Here is a 12,605-nt window from a genome sequence, read left to right as displayed (position 1 = left end):
TGGTTCTCGCCCCGGGCCGTGGGTCTGAGTATGGCCCAAGTGGGACACTTGTGTCGGACTAGGGAGGCTCTGCCGTGCCCCCTTGAGGTCTAAAGGATGACCAGTAGTTGTGGTTCTCGCCCCGGGACTTGGGTCATAGTATAGCCCAAGTGGGACACTTGTGTCGGACTAGGGAGGCTCTGCCGTGCCCCCTTGAGGTCTAAAGGATGACCATGAGGTCAAAAGGATGACCAGTAGTTGTGGTTCTCGCCCCGGGACTTGGGTCAGAGTATGGCCCAAGTGGTGCACTTGTGTCGGTCTAGGGAGGCTGTGCCGGTCCCCCTGGAGGTCTAAAGGATGACCAGTAGTTGTGGTTCTCGCCCCGGGACTTGGGTCAGAGTATAGCCCAAGTGGAGCACTTGTGTCGGACTAGGGAGGCTGTGCCGGGCCCCCTGGAGGTCTAAAGGATGACCAGTAGTTGTGGTTCTCACCCCGGGTCGTGGGTCCGAGTCTGGCCCGAGTAGAGCACTTTGGTCGGCTACCGGGGGGTGTGCCGTGCCCCCTGGAGGTCTAAAGGATGACCAGTAGTTGTGGTTCTCGCCCCGGGACTTGGGTCAGAGTATAGCCCAAGTGGAGCACTTGTGTCGGCCTAGGGAGGCTGTGCCGGGCCCCCTGGAGATCTAAAGGATGACCATGAGGTCAAAAGGATGACCAGTAGTTGTGGTTCTCGCCCCGGGACTTGGGTCAGAGTATAGCCCAAGTGGAGCACTTGTGTCGGCCTAGGGAGGCTGTGCCGGGCCCCCTGGAGGTCTAAAGGATGACCAGTAGTTGTGGTTCTCGCACCGGGACTTGGGTCAGAGTACAGCCCAAGTGGAGCACTTGTGTCGGTCTAGGGAGGCTGTGCCGGGCCCCCTGGAGGTCTAAAGGATGACCATGAGGTCAAAAGGATGACCAGTAGTTGTGGTTCTCGCCCCGGGACTTGGGTCAGAGTATAGCCCAAGTGGAGCACTTGTGTCGGACTAGGGAGGCTGTGCCGTGCCCCCTGGAGGTCTAAAGGATGACCAGTAGTTGTGGTTCTCGCCCCGGGACTTGGGTCAGAGTATAGCCCAAGTGGAGCACTTGTGTCGGCCTAGGGAGGCTGTGCCGGGCCCCCTGGAGGTCTAAAGGATGACCATGAGGTCAAAAGGATGACCAGTAGTTGTGGTTCTCGCCCCGGGACTTGGGTCAGAGTATAGCCCAAGTGGAGCACTTGTGTCGGACTAGGGAGGCTGTGCCGTGCCCCCTGGAGGTCTAAAGGATGACCAGTAGTTGTGGTTCTCGCCCCGGGACTTGGGTCAGAGTATAGCCCAAGTGGAGCACTTGTGTCGGACTAGGGAGGCTGTGCCGTGCCCCCTGGAGGTCTAAAGGATGACCAGTAGTTGTGGTTCTCGCCCCGGGACTTGGGTCATAGTATAGCCCAAGTGGAGCACTTGGGTCGGACTAGGGAGGCTGTGTCGTGCCCCCTGGAGGTCTAAAGGATGACCAGTAGTTGTGGTTCTCGCCCCGGGACTTGGGTCAGAGAATAGCCCAAGTGGGACACTTGTGTCGGACTAGGGAGGCTCTGCCGTGCCCCCTGGAGGTCTAAAGGATGACCAGTAGTTGTGGTTCTCGCCCCGGGACTTGGGTCAGAGTATAGCCCAAGTGGAGCACTTGTGTCGGACTAGGGAGGCTGTGCCGTGCCCCCTGGAGGTCTAAAGGATGACCATTAGTTGTGGTTCTCGCCCCGGGACTTGGGTCAGAGTACAGCCCAAGTGGAGCACTTGCGTCGGACTAGGGAGGCTGTGCCGGGCCCCCTGGAGGTCTAAAGGATGACCAGTAGTTGTGGTTCTCGCCCCGGGCCGTGGGTCTGAGTATGGCCCAAGTGGGACACTTGTGTCGGACTAGGGAGGCTCTGCCGTGCCCCCTTGAGGTCTAAAGGATGACCAGTAGTTGTGGTTCTCGCCCCGGGACTTGGGTCATAGTATAGCCCAAGTGGGACACTTGTGTCGGACTAGGGAGGCTCTGCCGTGCCCCCTTGAGGTCTAAAGGATGACCATGAGGTCAAAAGGATGACCAGTAGTTGTGGTTCTCGCCCCGGGACTTGGGTCAGAGTATGGTCCAAGTGGTGCACTTGTGTCGGTCTAGGGAGGCTGTGCCGGTCCCCCTGGAGGTCTAAAGGATGACCAGTAGTTGTGGTTCTCGCCCCGGGACTTGGGTCAGAGTATAGCCCAAGTGGAGCACTTGTGTCGGACTAGGGAGGCTGTGCCGGGCCCCCTGGAGGTCTAAAGGATGACCAGTAGTTGTGGTTCTCACCCCGGGTCGTGGGTCCGAGTCTGGCCCGAGTAGAGCACTTTGGTCGGCTACCGGGGGGTGTGCCGTGCCCCCTGGAGGTCTAAAGGATGACCAGTAGTTGTGGTTCTCGCCCCGGGACTTGGGTCAGAGTATAGCCCAAGTGGAGCACTTGTGTCGGCCTAGGGAGGCTGTGCCGGGCCCCCTGGAGATCTAAAGGATGACCATGAGGTCAAAAGGATGACCAGTAGTTGTGGTTCTCGCCCCGGGACTTGGGTCAGAGTATAGCCCAAGTGGAGCACTTGTGTCGGCCTAGGGAGGCTGTGCCGGGCCCCCTGGAGGTCTAAAGGATGACCAGTAGTTGTGGTTCTCGCACCGGGACTTGGGTCAGAGTATAGCCCAAGTGGAGCACTTGTGTCGGCCTAGGGAGGCTGTGCCGGGCCCCCTGGAGGTCTAAAGGATGACCAGTAGTTGTGGTTCTCGCACCGGGCCGTGGGTCTGAGTACGGCCCAAGTGGGGCACTTGTGTCGGTCTAGGGAGGCTGTGCCGGGCCCCCTGGAGGTCTAAAGGATGACCATGAGGTCAAAAGGATGACCAGTAGTTGTGGTTCTCGCCCCGGGACTTGGGTCAGAGTATAGCCCAAGTGGAGCACTTGTGTCGGACTAGGGAGGCTGTGCCGTGCCCCCTGGAGGTCTAAAGGATGACCAGTAGTTGTGGTTCTCGCCCCGGGACTTGGGTCAGAGTATAGCCCAAGTGGAGCACTTGTGTCGGCCTAGGGAGGCTGTGCCGGGCCCCCTGGAGGTCTAAAGGATGACCATGAGGTCAAAAGGATGACCAGTAGTTGTGGTTCTCGCCCCGGGACTTGGGTCAGAGTATAGCCCAAGTGGAGCACTTGTGTCGGACTAGGGAGGCTGTGCCGTGCCCCCTGGAGGTCTAAAGGATGACCAGTAGTTGTGGTTCTCGCCCCGGGACTTGGGTCAGAGTATAGCCCAAGTGGAGCACTTGTGTCGGACTAGGGAGGCTGTGCCGTGCCCCCTGGAGGTCTAAAGGATGACCAGTAGTTGTGGTTCTCGCCCCGGGACTTGGGTCATAGTATAGCCCAAGTGGAGCACTTGGGTCGGACTAGGGAGGCTGTGTCGTGCCCCCTGGAGGTCTAAAGGATGACCAGTAGTTGTGGTTCTCGCCCCGGGACTTGGGTCAGAGAATAGCCCAAGTGGGACACTTGTGTCGGACTAGGGAGGCTCTGCCGTGCCCCCTGGAGGTCTAAAGGATGACCAGTAGTTGTGGTTCTCGCCCCGGGACTTGGGTCAGAGTATAGCCCAAGTGGAGCACTTGTGTCGGACTAGGGAGGCTGTGCCGTGCCCCCTGGAGGTCTAAAGGATGACCATTAGTTGTGGTTCTCGCCCCGGGACTTGGGTCAGAGTACAGCCCAAGTGGAGCACTTGCGTCGGACTAGGGAGGCTGTGCCGGGCCCCCTGGAGGTCTAAAGGATGACCAGTAGTTGTGGTTCTCGCCCCGGGCCGTGGGTCTGAGTATGGCCCAAGTGGGACACTTGTGTCGGACTAGGGAGGCTCTGCCGTGCCCCCTTGAGGTCTAAAGGATGACCAGTAGTTGTGGTTCTCGCCCCGGGACTTGGGTCATAGTATAGCCCAAGTGGGACACTTGTGTCGGACTAGGGAGGCTCTGCCGTGCCCCCTTGAGGTCTAAAGGATGACCATGAGGTCAAAAGGATGACCAGTAGTTGTGGTTCTCGCCCCGGGACTTGGGTCAGAGTATGGCCCAAGTGGTGCACTTGTGTCGGTCTAGGGAGGCTGTGCCGGTCCCCCTGGAGGTCTAAAGGATGACCAGTAGTTGTGGTTCTCGCCCCGGGACTTGGGTCAGAGTATAGCCCAAGTGGAGCACTTGTGTCGGACTAGGGAGGCTGTGCCGGGCCCCCTGGAGGTCTAAAGGATGACCAGTAGTTGTGGTTCTCACCCCGGGTCGTGGGTCCGAGTCTGGCCCGAGTAGAGCACTTTGGTCGGCTACCGGGGGGTGTGCCGTGCCCCCTGGAGGTCTAAAGGATGACCAGTAGTTGTGGTTCTCGCCCCGGGACTTGGGTCAGAGTATAGCCCAAGTGGAGCACTTGTGTCGGCCTAGGGAGGCTGTGCCGGGCCCCCTGGAGATCTAAAGGATGACCATGAGGTCAAAAGGATGACCAGTAGTTGTGGTTCTCGCCCCGGGACTTGGGTCAGAGTATAGCCCAAGTGGAGCACTTGTGTCGGCCTAGGGAGGCTGTGCCGGGCCCCCTGGAGGTCTAAAGGATGACCAGTAGTTGTGGTTCTCGCACCGGGACTTGGGTCAGAGTACAGCCCAAGTGGAGCACTTGTGTCGGTCTAGGGAGGCTGTGCCGGGCCCCCTGGAGGTCTAAAGGATGACCATGAGGTCAAAAGGATGACCAGTAGTTGTGGTTCTCGCCCCGGGACTTGGGTCAGAGTATAGCCCAAGTGGAGCACTTGTGTCGGACTAGGGAGGCTGTGCCGTGCCCCCTGGAGGTCTAAAGGATGACCAGTAGTTGTGGTTCTCGCCCCGGGACTTGGGTCAGAGTATAGCCCAAGTGGAGCACTTGTGTCGGCCTAGGGAGGCTGTGCCGGGCCCCCTGGAGGTCTAAAGGATGACCATGAGGTCAAAAGGATGACCAGTAGTTGTGGTTAGAGTATAGCCCAAGTGGAGCACTTGTGTCGGACTAGGGAGGCTGTGCCGTGCCCCCTGGAGGTCTAAAGGATGACCAGTAGTTGTGGTTCTCGCCCCGGGACTTGGGTCAGAGTATAGCCCAAGTGGAGCACTTGTGTCGGCCTAGGGAGGCTGTGCCGGGCCCCCTGGAGGTCTAAAGGATGACCATGAGGTCAAAAGGATGACCAGTAGTTGTGGTTCTCGCCCCGGGACTTGGGTCAGAGTATAGCCCAAGTGGAGCACTTGTGTCGGACTAGGGAGGCTGTGCCGTGCCCCCTGGAGGTCTAAAGGATGACCAGTAGTTGTGGTTCTCGCCCCGGGACTTGGGTCAGAGTATAGCCCAAGTGGAGCACTTGTGTCGGACTAGGGAGGCTGTGCCGTGCCCCCTGGAGGTCTAAAGGATGACCAGTAGTTGTGGTTCTCGCCCCGGGACTTGGGTCATAGTATAGCCCAAGTGGAGCACTTGGGTCGGACTAGGGAGGCTGTGTCGTGCCCCCTGGAGGTCTAAAGGATGACCAGTAGTTGTGGTTCTCGCCCCGGGACTTGGGTCAGAGAATAGCCCAAGTGGGACACTTGTGTCGGACTAGGGAGGCTCTGCCGTGCCCCCTGGAGGTCTAAAGGATGACCAGTAGTTGTGGTTCTCGCCCCGGGACTTGGGTCAGAGTATAGCCCAAGTGGAGCACTTGTGTCGGACTAGGGAGGCTGTGCCGTGCCCCCTGGAGGTCTAAAGGATGACCATTAGTTGTGGTTCTCGCCCCGGGACTTGGGTCAGAGTACAGCCCAAGTGGAGCACTTGCGTCGGACTAGGGAGGCTGTGCCGGGCCCCCTGGAGGTCTAAAGGATGACCAGTAGTTGTGGTTCTCGCCCCGGGCCGTGGGTCTGAGTATGGCCCAAGTGGGACACTTGTGTCGGACTAGGGAGGCTCTGCCGTGCCCCCTTGAGGTCTAAAGGATGACCAGTAGTTGTGGTTCTCGCCCCGGGACTTGGGTCATAGTATAGCCCAAGTGGGACACTTGTGTCGGACTAGGGAGGCTCTGCCGTGCCCCCTTGAGGTCTAAAGGATGACCATGAGGTCAAAAGGATGACCAGTAGTTGTGGTTCTCGCCCCGGGACTTGGGTCAGAGTATGGCCCAAGTGGTGCACTTGTGTCGGTCTAGGGAGGCTGTGCCGGTCCCCCTGGAGGTCTAAAGGATGACCAGTAGTTGTGGTTCTCGCCCCGGGACTTGGGTCAGAGTATAGCCCAAGTGGAGCACTTGTGTCGGACTAGGGAGGCTGTGCCGGGCCCCCTGGAGGTCTAAAGGATGACCAGTAGTTGTGGTTCTCACCCCGGGTCGTGGGTCCGAGTCTGGCCCGAGTAGAGCACTTTGGTCGGCTACCGGGGGGTGTGCCGTGCCCCCTGGAGGTCTAAAGGATGACCAGTAGTTGTGGTTCTCGCCCCGGGACTTGGGTCAGAGTATAGCCCAAGTGGAGCACTTGTGTCGGCCTAGGGAGGCTGTGCCGGGCCCCCTGGAGATCTAAAGGATGACCATGAGGTCAAAAGGATGACCAGTAGTTGTGGTTCTCGCCCCGGGACTTGGGTCAGAGTATAGCCCAAGTGGAGCACTTGTGTCGGCCTAGGGAGGCTGTGCCGGGCCCCCTGGAGGTCTAAAGGATGACCAGTAGTTGTGGTTCTCGCACCGGGACTTGGGTCAGAGTACAGCCCAAGTGGAGCACTTGTGTCGGTCTAGGGAGGCTGTGCCGGGCCCCCTGGAGGTCTAAAGGATGACCAGTAGTTGTGGTTCTCGCCCCGGGCCGTGGGTCTGAGTATGGCCCAAGTGGGGCACTTGCGTCGGACTGGGGAGGCTCTGCCGCGCCCCCTGGAGGTCAAAAGGATGACCAGTAGTTGTGGTTCTCACCCCGGGTCGTGGGTCCGAGTCTGGCCCGAGTAGAGCACTTTGGTCGGCTACCGGGGGGTGTGCCGTGCCCCCTGGAGCCATGGGAGTGAGCTCCAGCAGACTGGTATTTTTCGGAGAACCAGGCCCACACTCCTCAGACTTTGTGCCCAGGGACAGGCCACCAAAATCGGCCGCGGCTCGTGCACTTTGCCCCTGCGTTTCTCCCAGAACCAGAGCCGGAAAAATCCCAAAATTGATGCCCAGAGATAGTCGACTCTGCCTGGAATAGATTGCCACCCAAACCCGCCAACTCACGCTGGTTTTCCGATGGCCTCACCTACTAACCCGAGCATGGTCATCGCTCGCACCTTCCAAAACCTCCAGGGGCGCAGGCACTTTTCATTTACTGGCCATAAGGCCGACCGCCTTAAGCGTTAAGCGATAAGCGAAAGGCTTAGTTTGGACTTAGTTTTTGGAGCGACGAGGTCGCCGTTTTGTCAATTCTGAACCGATTTTCACGCGGTTTTCGACTGCCTGCGCCTGGGGAGCCGCCCAGAAGCCCCAGGCAGTGTTCTGGGTGGACTTCCGGACCGGTCCGGACCCGGTACCGGCCGGGGGAACCGCACCACGCCTCTCGGGCGTTTCTACACCGATTTTCGCGGGGTTTTCGACTGCATAGACGGGGCCACCTGCTGCAGGGCCCGAGGGAGGGCCTTACTGAGCTGGGTCCGACGCAGGGCCCGGTTCCTGGAGCCCGCTGGGGGGGGGGGGGGGTTCTCTAAGGCTCACGGCGGGCTGCTGAGGGGCCGGATCGGATGCAGACAGGCGCTCCTCTGCCCAGGTCTTTGCTCCCCTGCCCCACTAGGAATGGAAGACACACTGCCAACAGCTTCTGGAGGGTGATGGGCCCTGCTGCAGACCAGGTCCGACCCAGGTTTCAGCTATCCCACCCCGCAGGGACTTAAAGACACACTGCCATCAGCTTCTGGAGGCTGCTGAGCTCTACTATAGAGCAGGTCCGACCCAGGTTTCAGCTCCTGCAGCCCACTAGGACTTAAACACACACTGCCATCAGCGTCTGGATGGTGATGGGCCCTGCTGCAGACCAGGTCCGACCCAGGTTTCAGCTATCCCACCCCGCAGGGACTTAAAGACACACTGCCATCAGCTTCTGGAGGCTGCTGAGCTCTACTATAGAGCAGGTCCGACCCAGGTTTCAGCTCCTGCAGCCCACTAGGACTTAAACACACACTGCCATCAGCGTCTGGATGGTGATGGGCCCTGCTGCAGACCAGGTCCGACCCAGGTATCAGCTCCTGCACCCCGCAGGGAATTGAAGACACACTGCCATCAGCTTCTGGAGGCTGCTGAGCTCTGCTATAGACCAGGTCCGACCCAGGTTTCAGCTCCTGCACCCCGCAGGGAACTAAACACACACTGCCATCTGCAACTGGAGGCTGCTGAGCCCTGCTGCAGACCAGGTCCGACCCAGGTTATGGCTCTCCCACCCCCCTGGGACTTAAACACACACAGCCATCAGCTTCTGGATGGTGATGGGCCCTGCTGCAGACCAGGTCCGACCCAGGTTTCAGCTCCTCAACCCCGCAGGGACTTAAACCCACACCGCCATCAGCTTCTGGAGGGTGATGGGCCCTGCTGCGGGCCAGGTCCGACCCAGGTTTCAGCTCTCCCACCCCGCAGGGACTTAAACACACACAGCCATCAGCTTCTGGGGGCTGCTGAGCCCTGCTGCAGACCAGGTCCGACCCAGGTTTCAGCTCTCCCACCCCGCAGGGTCTTTAACACACACACTGCCATCAGCTGCTGGAGGCTGCTGAGCTCCGCTATAGACCAGGTCCGACCCAGGTTTCTGCTCCTGCACCCCGCAGGGAATGAAAGACACACTGCCATCAGCTTCTGGAGGCTGCTGAGCCCTGCTGCAGACCAGGTCCGACCCAGGTATCGGCTCTCCAACCAGGCAGAGACTTAAACACACACACACACACACACACTGCCATCAGCTTCTGGGGGCTGCTGAGCTCTGCTGTAGACCGGGTCCGACCCAGGTTTCTGCTCCTCCACCCCGCAGGGACTTAAACACACACTGCCACCAGCTTCTGGAGGGTGATGGGCCCTGCTTTAGACCAGGTCTGACCCGGGATATAGCTCTCCCACCCCGCAGGGACTTAAACACTCACTGCCATCAGCTGCTGGAGGCTGCCGAGCTCTGCTGCAGACCAGGTCCCACCCAGGTTTCTGCTCCTGCACCCCGCAGGGACTTAAACACACACTGCCACCAGCTTCTGGAGGGTGATGGGCCCTGCTGTGGACCAGGTCCGACCCGGATATCAGCTCTCCCACCAGGCAGGGACTTAAACACACACTGCAATCAGCTGCTGGAGGCTGCTGAGCTCTACTATAGACCAGGTCCGACCCAGGTTTCAGCTCTCCCACCAGGCAGTGACTTAAAGACACACTGCCATCAGCTGCTGGAGGCTGCTGAGCTCTTCTATAGACCAGGTCCGACCCAGGTTTCAGCTCTCACACCAGGCAGGGACTTAAACACACACTGCCATCAGCTGCTGGAGGCTGCTGAGCTCTGCTATAGACCAGGTCCGACCCAGGTTTCAGCTCTCCCACCAGGCAGGGACTTAAAGACACACTGCCATCAGCTGCTGGAGGCTGCCGAGCCCTGCTGCAGACCATGTCCGACCCAGGTTTCAGCTCTCCCACCAGGCAGGGACTTAGAGGCACGCTGCCATCAGCTTCTGGAGGCTGCTGAGCTCTGCCATAGACCAGGTCCGACCGAGGTTTCAGCTCTCCCACCCCGCAGGGACTTAAACACACACTGCCATCAGCTGCTGGAGGCTGCTGAGCTCTGCTATAGACCAGGTCCGACCCGGGATATAGCTCTCCCACCCCGCAGGGACTTAAACACACACTGCCATCAGCTGCTGGAGGCTGCTGAGCTCTTCTATAGACCAGGTCCGACCCAGGTTTCAGCTCTCCCACCCCGCAGGGACTTGAACACACACTGCCATCAGCTTCTGGAGGCTGCTGAGCTCTGCTATAGACCAGGTCCGACCCAGGTTTCTGCTCCTCCACCCCGCAGGGAATTAAAGACACACTGCCATCAGCTTCTGGATGGTGATGGGCCCTGCTGCAGACCAAGTCCGACCCGGGTTACAGCTCTCCCACCAGGCAGGGAATTAAACACACACTGCCATCAGCTGCTGGAGGCTGCTGAGCTCCGCTATAGACCAGGTCCGACCCGGGTTCCTGCTCCTGCACCCCGCAGGGACCAAAACACACACACTGCCATCAGCTTCTGGAGGCTGCTGAGCTCTTCTATAGACCAGGTCCGACCCAGGTTTCAGCTCTCCCACCAGGCAGGGACTTAAACACACACTGCCATCACCTTCTGCTGGCTGCTGAGCTCTGCTGCAGACCAGGTCCGACCCAGGTTTCAGCTCCTGCACCCCGCAGGGAACTAAACACACACTGCCGTCACCTTCTGCTGGCTGCTGAGCCCTGCTGCAGACCAGGTCCGACCCAGGTTTCAGCTCCTGCACCCCGCAGTGGATTAAAGACACACTGCCATCAGGTTCTGGAGGCTGCTGAGCTCTGCTGCAGACCAGGTCCGACCCAGGTTATGGCTCTCCCACCCCGCAGGGACTTAAACACACACCGCCGTCAGCTTCTGGATGGTGATGGGCCCTGCTGCAGACCAGGTCCGACCCACGTTTCAGCTCTCCCACCCCGCAGGGGATGAAACACACACTGCCATCAGCTTCTGGAGGCTGCTGAGCTCTGCTAAAGACCAGGTCCGACCCAGCTTTCAGCTCTCCCACCAGGCAGGGAGTTAAAGACACACTGTCATCGGCTTCTGGAGGGTGCTGAGCCCTGCTGCACACCAAGTCTGACCCAGGTTTCAGCTCATCCACCCCGCAGGGACCTAAACACACACTGCCATCAGCTTCTGAGTGGTAATGGGCCCTGCTGCAGACCAGGTCCGACCCAGGTTTCAGCTCCTCCACCCCGCCATCACCAGCTGGAGGCTGGCTGCTGCTCCTGCACCCTGCCATCAGCTGCTGGAGGCTTCTGTTCCTCCACCCCGCCATCAGCAGCTGGAGGCTGGCTGCTGGAGGCTGGCTGCTGCTCCTCCACCCCGCCATCACCAGCTGGAGGCTGGTTGCAGCTCCTGCACCCCGCCATCAGCTGCTGGAGGCTGCCTGCAGCCCCTGCACCCCGCCATCAGCTGCTGGAGGCTGGCTGCAGCTCCTGCACACCGCCATCAGCTGCTGGAGGCTGCCTGCAGCTCCTGCACCCCGCCATCAGCTGCTGGAGGCTGGCTGCTGCTCCTGCACCCCGCCAGCAGCTGCTGGAGGCTGGCTGCTGCTCCTCCACCCAACCATCAGCTGCTGGACGCTGGCTGCTGCTCCTGCACCCCGCCATCAGCTGCTGGAGGCTGGCTGCTGCTCCTCCACCACCCAACCATCAGCTGCTGGACGCTGGCTGCAGCTCCTCCACCCCGCCATCAGCTGCTGGTGGCTGGCTGCAGCTCCTTCACCCCGCCATCAGCTGCTGGTGGCTGGCTGCAGCTCCTTCACCCCGCCATCACCAGCTGGAGGCTGGCTGCTGCTCCTGCACCCCGCCATCAGCTGCTGGAGGCTGCCTGCAGCTCCTGCGCCCCGCCATCAGCTGCTGGAGGCTGGCTGCTGCTCCTGCACCCTGCCATCAGCTGTTCGAGGCTGGCTGCAGCTCCTCCACCCCACCATCACCAGCTGGAGGCTGGTTGCAGCTCCTGCACCCCGTCATCAGCAGCTGGAGGCTGCCTGCTGCTCCTGCACCCCGCCATCAGCTGCTGGAGGCTGCCTGCAGCTCCTGCACCCCGCCATCATTTGCTGGAGGCTGGCTGCAGCTCCTGCAACCCGCCATCAGCTGCTGGAGGCTGGCTGCTGCTCCTCCACCCCACCATGACCTGCTGGAGGCTGGCTGCAGCTCCTTCACACCGCCATCAGCTGATGGATGCTGGCTGAACGCTGGAGGCTGGCTGCTGCTCCCACACACCGCCATCAGCTCCTGGAGGCTGGCTGGCTGCTGGAGGCTGTCTGCTGCTGCTCCTCCACCCCGCCATCACCAGCTGGAGGCTGGCTGCTGGAGGCTGGCTGCAGCTCCTGCACCCCACCATCAGCTGCTGGAGGCTGGCTTCTGCTCCTCCACCCCGCCATCAGCTGCTGGGGGCTGGCTGCTGGAGGCTGGCTGCAGCTCCTCCACCCCGCCATCACCAGCTGGAGGCTGGTTGCAGCTCCTGCACCCCGCCATCAGCTGCTGGAGGCTGCCTGCTGCTCCTGCACCCCGCCATCAGCTGCTGGAGGCTGCCTGCACCTCCTGCACCCCGCCATCAGCTGCTGGAGGCTGGCTTCTGCTCCTCCACCCCGCCATCAGCTGATGGAGGCTGCCTGCTTCTCCACCCCGCCATCACTAGCTGGAGGCTGGCTGCTGGAGGCTGGCTGCAGCTCCTCCACCCCGCCATCAGCTGCTGGAGGCTGCCTGCAGCTCCTGCACCCCGCCATCACCAGCTGGAGGCTGGCTTCTGCTCCTCCACCCCGCCATCAGCTGATGGAGGCTGCCTGCTTCTCCACCCCGCCATCACTAGCTGGAGGCTGGCTGCTGGAGGCTGGCTGCAGCTCCTCCACCCCGCCATCAGCTGCTGGAGGCTGGCTGCTGCTCCTG

The sequence above is a fragment of the Nothobranchius furzeri genome, unplaced genomic scaffold (assembly GCF_043380555.1).
Source record: "Nothobranchius furzeri strain GRZ-AD unplaced genomic scaffold, NfurGRZ-RIMD1 Scf160, whole genome shotgun sequence".
NCBI classification, from domain to species: Eukaryota; Metazoa; Chordata; class Actinopteri; order Cyprinodontiformes; family Nothobranchiidae; genus Nothobranchius; species Nothobranchius furzeri.
This window is presented reverse-complemented; position numbering follows the sequence as displayed.